General features: G+C 44.3%; 1 pseudogene; it reads left to right on the top strand.

Annotated features, from left to right (window-relative positions):
* The first annotated feature begins 344 nt into the window (after nucleotides 1-344).
* Nucleotides 345-4,339, top strand: LOC116398059 (odorant receptor 131-2-like; annotated as a pseudogene).
* Nucleotides 4,340-8,138: the final 3,799 nt, after the last annotated feature.

Here is an 8,138-nt window from a genome sequence, read left to right as displayed (position 1 = left end):
ATGATGTCCAATGAAGGTGGCTTGGGGACAAAGCATATATACAGTACTGTGCAGGAAAAAACCAGCACAAGATCAGCTGTGCCCTGGTGGAAATGAACTTGGCCTCTAACCCCCTGACTTGACTGCTCAACATTGATGGATAATTTGGCGTTCTGTACTCCAAATTATATTCACGGTGATGTAAATGGTTGCATTTTTTGATTTTTGGCATGACGAGCTTTACTTTGGATGTTATATGGTCCACTAGTTCAACTGCATCAAGCCAAAGGATCATAATATTGTATTTGATGCAGCCTAAGGCCAATATCACTGCTAGTCTGCTGCGTCCAGACCCATATGAGACTATGTTGTATGGCTTCTTATCCGTTGGGTCAATCTGCTCTTTCTTCTACATTAACTGTGTTTTGCTGTTCACCCTGAGGAGTAAGCAGGTGTTTTGTGAGACATCCTGATTCATCCTGCTGTTCAACCTGATCTTTGCAGACATTTTTCAGCTGGTATCAAGCCTTCCGTTTGTTTTTGCGGTTGAAAATTCCATACTTTGCATGTGGTGTCCCTGTTATGCTCATAGTTTTCTGAGAGTCAATCTCCCCTCTCACACTGGCTGTGATGTCACTTGAGAGATACGTATGTGGCTGTGTGCCATCCACTGAGGCATGCTACCATCTTCACAGTGAGAAACACAGGCATAGCCATCGCTGTGGTGTGGGCCTGCGAGTTTATCCACATCCTCATTCGAGCTCTCATGTTGGTGTATGTGTTCACAACGATCTCCGTAAATCTGCAAATGAATGACTTTTGCTCTAAAAGAACACTTTTTTTTCGCCCCGATCTTTAATGATTTTGAAAAAGTGCATGCCAGCACTCTATTTCTCTCGGGTGTAGCAATCATCAGCTCCACCATTAGTGTAGCGCTTGTAGCCAGGTCGGCTTCAACAGACAAAGAGTCGGCCAAAAAGGCTCTTCACACGCTTCTGCTTCACCTGATTCATCTAAGCCTGATTCTCGCCGCCTCCTTGTACTCCACCATCATTGTAGCCATAGCCAGAACTGTGGGGAGATTAAACCTTATACGTATTTACAATATATTTTTTGTGTTCTTGTTTATCCTTCCAAGGTGTCCGAGTACTCTCATCTATGGACTCAGGGATCAAACAATCAGACCCGTCCTGTTGCAAAATCTGACCTGACCAAAAAGTGACAATTTAAAGTGAATGCTTCTTCAATACAAACTGCTGCCGGACTGGCAGCAATTTACAAGATGGTTGTTTTCTGATCATTGTACACCTTTCTCAAAGATGCTGCTACATATTCTAAATGACAAGTACAATAATAAATGTGTGTTTGTTCCATTTAAAGAAGTGATTATTGGATATGCATTTATTACATGTCTCTTAACTATTCACATACTAAATGAGTTAGTTGTTATATGAACTGTCCTACAAACAAGGCTTCTAAAATAAATGATATACAAGAGCAGTATACCACAGTGCATACTATATATTCACACATATAAGACACTGTTTGAGTTTGGTAACTAACACCATTAATTAAATCACATAGTACCAGTTTGGTATTCATTTTAACAATAATGCACCATTCATAAAAAATGGTAGGACTGGCCTTATTACAGCGTATGTATTGGAGGTATCAGGTCTTGATATATTTCATACTTTCAAATATTTTCCAATGTATTTTTAATGATCTGAAAAGGAGATTGTGTTCCGTTATCTGATGCACAGACATCAGAATCCCTTTATTGTCCAAGTACATGCGCATAAACAAGGAATTTGGCTGTTTTCTCTCTCAGTTTGCTTACACGGAAATATAAATAACAGCTCGGAACAAGTCTAGCATAAAAATGAATACACATTAAAAGCTCCAATGACCAACAATAAAGTAAAAATAAATAAAACTCTACAAGCAAGTCAAGCGCTGTGTGAGTTGTAAACAATACAAAAAGTGCACTAAAATAAAAGCCGAATGGATATAAACAGACTGGGTGATTATTTACAGTATAAAATGTAAAGATTCCCCGCAGCTACAAAGTCAACTAGGGTGGGCGGAGGGGGTCCGGAGGAGGGGTGACTGGATCTGACCGGCCACAGGGCCGCAGAAGGCTTCGGACACAGGTGCTCCGGCGGACGGCCGGACTGCCGAACTTGCTTCCGACACCAGTGCTCCGGTGGACGGCCGGACTGCCGAACTTGCTTTGGACATGGGTGCTCCGGCGGACGGCCGGACTTGCTTCGGACACGGGTGCTCCGGCGGACGGCCGGACTTGCTTCGGACACGGGTGCTCCGGCGGACGGCCGGACTTGCTTCGGACACGGGTGCTCCGGCGGACGGCCGGACTTGCTTCGGACACGTGTGCTCCGGTGGACGGGCTCGGACTCTCTGAGTCGGGGCTCCGGGGAACAGGATGCAGGTCGAGCGACGGCAACTGGAGGTCACTGCTGCTCCGAGACGACAACTGGAGGTCGCTGCGGCTCTGAGGTGGCGGCAGCGGCGGCCGGAACAGGAAGTCGCTGCTGCTCGGAGACGGCGGTGGCCGGAACTGGAGGTCGCTGCTGCTCCGAGACGGTGGAGGCGGCAACTGGAGGTCGCTGCGGCTCTGAGGCGGCGTCGGCTGGAACTGGAGGTTGCTGCGGCTCTGAGGCGGCGGCCGGAACTGGAGGACGCTGCGGCTCTGAGGCGGCGGCGGCCGGAACTGGAGGTCGCTGCGGCTCTGAGGTGGCGGCGGCAGCCGGAACAGGAAGTCGCTGCTGCTCGGAGACGGCGGTGGCCGGAACTGGAGGTCGCTGCTGCTCCGAGACGGCGGCGGTGGGAACTGGAGGTCGATGCGGTGCTGAGGCGGCGGCGGCCGCGTCCGGGGATAGCTGCGGTGCTGAGGCGGCAGGCGGTGGCCGGGTCCAGGAAAAGCTGCGGCGCTGAGGCGGCAGGCGGTGGCCGGGTCCGGGGAAAGCTGCGGCGCTGAGGCGGCGGCGCCTGGGTCCGCAGTTCCCCGACTCCATCACCCACGAGAAAGTTGTCAGCCTCCCGACCTCGTCCCAACTATTCCGGGCTCACCACACGCAGCCGGACGCTTCGTCACAATCCCCAGAAATCCAACCTTCACCAATCTCCAACTGAACCGTTGTAACCCTGCAAAAAGCATTAAAGGAAAATGGAATCCCTTTCCACGGATCGGACAATAAAGCTAAACTCTTCAATTTACTTATGTCCAACCGCCGTGCTAACCGCCCGGTTACGTCACGACCAACACGTCGAGATTGACCATGTAGCCGGGTTGCGCCGGCCGGATGCTGGGGGACCTGGTGCGCTTGGAGATGATGGCTGCGAAGAGAAGGTGGGGTGGCAATCCCCTGTCAGCAGGGGGAAGTCCTGCTTATCCAGGATGCTGACCGGTTTGTGAGCTGAATTTCACATGGAGGAGAAAGACGTAGCTGAGACTTTTTCCCTCTGCTATTTTCCTCTGCTATTTCTGCACACTACGGCCCAGTACGGCCCAGAGGAGTGGCACTAGTCAGTGTCTTTGGTCTAGCACCCTGCTGTAGCCAGAGGGCCTCCAAAGGATTGGCGGCCCGGGAATGGTGGAGTCCAGCTCGGGTTTGGCTGAGGCAGTGGCAGCGAGCGGCACAAACTGTAACCAGGGAGTCAAGAAGCCGTTCTTCTCTGATTTGGTACAGAGTAGAGATACGTCCTTCCAGCTCGGTGATGGTTTGGGACAAGTGATGGCAGCGGTCACATTCGGATGGAGAGGGTAAGTGGTGGCATATTGATGACAGATGACAGATGACAGTTCACTAAATATCCTCACACGAGTTATTCTACTGTTAGATTTTCCATTTGAAGAGCTGGAGAGCCTACAGATGACAGATTTTTGTGCCAAAGTAAACATACTTCTCGGCCAAATGTCTGGTCTTTATGATAAAGGCTACACTTATTTTCTGTTTGTATCAGCTGGTGTGGTAGTTATTTCCACCTATATTGGTGTGATGATAGCAGCCAGGTCAGCCTCCACAGACAAAGCTTCAGCCCGAAAGGCTCGTAAACACACTGCTGCTGCATGTGGTGCAGCTGGGCCTCAGTCTCTCCTCCACTATTTACAACCCGCTGGTTATAGCTATCTCAAACATCACTGACAGGTTAGCAGCCCTGCGTATCCGGAGTATTCTTTATGTGTGTATTTTCCTTTTCCCTAGATGTTTGAGCACACTCATCTATGGCATGAGAGACAGAACTATCAGGTCCATCCTCATGTACAATCTATGTTGTAGACTCAGCTGTCGTCCCAGCAAAGGCTGAGGTCTCACTCTAGACTACATTGAACTATTCAACCATTGCTGAATTTTTTCTTTTAATTTCAAACATAGAATATGAATGAAAGCATTTTATTATATAAAAAATTAAGCTGATTTTGCTTGCTGATATTCATTCTTTATATGTATAAATAATTAAATAATAATTAATTTGTCACGGCCAGGCCGTGCCTCCTGCTTATCCCGTGTGTATCTTTTGGGCAGGGCTTCGACCTGGTCTCCTCCCGGCTTCCTAATTACAACTCACCTCACCTGCCCAGTCAAACCAGCTGCACTCCATCAACTCATCAACCCAACAGTATATCTACCCCGGTTCTTCATCCACTCTTCGCCAGATCGTTGTTTACAGCTCACGTGGTAGCTAGTAGTTCTTGGCCGCTCTGTTTGAAGATAATTCAGAGTTTTCCCCCCAAGTGTTGTTTCAGTGCTTCAACCCTGTCTCTCTGTTCCTGCAGTTTTTTCATCCTCCTGGTTCCCCAGCCTCCCTGCCCTACCTCCTCCTGCCTGGATTCCACCCTCACCCTACCTGGACTTTCCCGCGGTGCTCTGGTCATTCCCCCCCCCCTTGGTTTCCTGTCAATAAACCTTTCACCTATAATCCCTGGTCCGTGCCTGCATTTGGGTCCACACTCACAGCCCGTGACATAATTAATTAGTTTTGTACTTTGATTTATATATTTTGCACGTACCGTACTACATTTAAATGAAATGTGTTTTCTTTCATTGTGAATTGAACTCCCCATCAGAGTCCCAACACTGTTGCAAAAACCACAAGAAATATGAGTGAAGGTAATGAATACATACAATCACTATACTTTGTAAAATGACTACACATGTTGGGGAATGAAGTTAAAGGCCAATCAATGAAAAATAATGTCTAAACTAAATTAGGATTTTAAAGGAACATTCTACAAATGTGATACATTTGGATTTTGGTTCAGGTTGTCGGAGCTCGACACACAGCAGTGCACAAAGATGATGAACCAGAGGAAAGGTTTTCAGAAATGAAGTATTTAGGTGGATTATCTGGCTCAATTTGATCTAAAATAAAATCATATTCATAACCATCTCTGACTGTAATGAGTTTTTTATTTTTTATAGCAATTACAATACTTAGTTCCCCCGGTAACTGCTTTAAAATCTCTTCTATTAACTGTAAATCCAATTCCTTAAAATGCACAAAACCTTTGATCCAGAGAACAGAGGCCAACAGTCGGTATGTTTGAACTTAATGTTAAACTAAAAAGAAGTTATACATAATCCAGGATACAAGCAGGACAGTTGCAGCTGCCAAATGCAGGAAGGAAAGCTGGCAAAGATAACGGCGTCTGTGTAGATGCATAAATAAATGTATTTATTACTGCCCCTTTCTGAAGCACGAATACATCTGACAATAAGTACGTTTGTGTATTCCGTTAAGGATGAAGAAAATTTAACAAGAGGTGAAACTGCTGCAAGCTAAATAAAATGTAAAGACTTGTTGTGAATGAACATGTTATGTTGATATAAGTAATTATGTGTCTGCTCCATTTAACATCTCACAGGGAGCTCGGGATGCCCCCCGAAACTCTAAACGACAACCGGTTCTAAAAAACCCAGAGTATTGATAAGGTCCAAAGTTATCGGTTCTGCTATCGGTACTTTAAAAGTTCTGCAGTGAGACGTCCTCGTCTCAAACGACCTCTCTCTTTGTCTCCTCTCCGTACAGCGTGAGACTCACATCATGATCAGAGAGTCGTCTCAAACACAATAAAAGCATCACAAGTAAGTTCATCACAACATGTGACCAACAAGCAGAACATCAGTCTGTTTGAGGAGCACCCGTCAGGTAACGGCAGTGACGTCATACGTTAGTGATGTCATACGGAGTATGATCAGAAGAACTAGATAATCAATGAAAGATGATCACTGAGATAATTGTTGAGCTGAGAATGTGTTTGAAAGATTTTAGATCTTCTCGTGTTGCTGCTGAAGAAACACTTTGTTTATACAAGATAAATAAAGCAATGTCGATTATTTTCTAAATTAATTGTCTTTTTTCTTACAATATAATCAAAAAGAACCAATAAGAGTATCGATAAGAAACCGAACCGATAAGAGTATCAATAAGAGAACTATAGTACCGATAAAATCCCAACGATGCCCATCCCCACAGGGAGCTGGTCAAAAGACTGACCTCAATAATTCTAGAAAATATATTGACAACATATATCATAATCAGTCAGGCCTAGTGCACACATTAAATATCAACAACTATATACATGAATTGTATATAGTTGCTCAGCACTATCAACTAAAGAAACAAACTACACTTAATCTGCATTAATATTTCTAAAGATAATCAAGAACCTCACTGATAAAATGAAACTAAGTTTGCCTGTTGACAGATAGACCTACCTGCTCTCACATGATGCATCTTCACTCTTCTTGTGTCTTGATGAATTCAATTCTGCTGCTTTTTGGTTATTGGGGTGTTTCTGGCCAGTGCTTTGGTATCATCGGTATCACCAGACCTGCTGAAAAAAAGAGAGGAGACACACTTTGATCTCGTCACCACATGGTCACATGGATCGCTCTCCACAGTTACAAACAACTGTTTGAATGGTTTCCAGAAAGACAGACACTAGCAGCAACTATATGAATTTGCACCAATTTTCTGTAAATACCAACACATAATGTATATAGATTACTACGTTGCCTACACTTTTTAATTTTGTAAGATGGACTGATTCCATAACATAGAATACATTTACAGTATGTATGCACTGTTTTATGGTCATAATTATTCGCATTCTAATCTTATCCCATGTTAAGATGTTCACATGCACAACAAGTGAATTTTAATGAATGCCAGTAACTGCTCAATTTAAAGAAATACATATGGCCTAAAGTGTAAGATATAAAACACAACCAAGTTCTTTCCTTGAAAGAAACTCATTCAACCTCCTACAGGGAGGAAGATGGCACAGAGAAGGATCCGGAGTCCATTACATTCTTCCACTAGCTTAACATTAACAAATATGTGAAGTAGTTTGTTAAATGCAGTTTTACTTTCTTTATACTATGTTCATCCACATTTAGTATGCTGCTGATCTTATCACCTGTCATTGATGCAACTCCCTAAGCAAAGAACAAACATGCTAGACACAAGCCATGTTATCTAGTTGAGCTAGCTACCATTCATTGTAGTCAGATGTACTAACATGGGCGCAACTAGTGTTGTTACCTGAGCTAACTGCAATTACAATCTAACTAGCTATTATCTTACGATGACGATTACCTAAAGCTGGCTACATAAAATACCACTACTGACTAGATTCATGAGGTGTCAACTTACCAGCTTGGGAAACTCTGAAAATGAATGGAGTGCAATGCTGGAACTATTCAGTGTTTGGAACTATTGGTTGCCCCACGACATGTGTTGCTTCCGCCTTTTCCAATTGCAATCAAAGTCTGTCTTTTCAACCCGTCTGGACATCACCGTTAGAAGAACAGTGGTGGCCATCATTGTGGTTTAGGATTGACTTAACCAAGGAACTAACATGCTAGACACAAGCTAGCCATGTTATCTAGTCGAGCTAGTCAGATGTATTAATACAGTCGCAACTAGTGTTGGTAACTTTAACAATAACTCTGATAAACAAAGATTAACTTTGTATGCTAACAAACAACAATAAGTGCATTTGTGGTAAATGTAGGCCCTGTGTCAACTTACATTTGGTTAAGGTGGCTAGCAAATAGTTATTACTTTAGCTACCTTCAATTAGAACTAACTAGCTATTATCTTACAATGACGTTTAACTAAAGCTGGCTACA

The sequence above is a fragment of the Anarrhichthys ocellatus genome, unplaced genomic scaffold (assembly GCF_004355925.1).
Source record: "Anarrhichthys ocellatus isolate YVR2014 unplaced genomic scaffold, GSC_Weel_1.0 scaffold78, whole genome shotgun sequence".
Taxonomy (NCBI): Eukaryota; Metazoa; Chordata; class Actinopteri; order Perciformes; family Anarhichadidae; genus Anarrhichthys; species Anarrhichthys ocellatus.
This window is presented reverse-complemented; position numbering and strand designations above follow the sequence as displayed.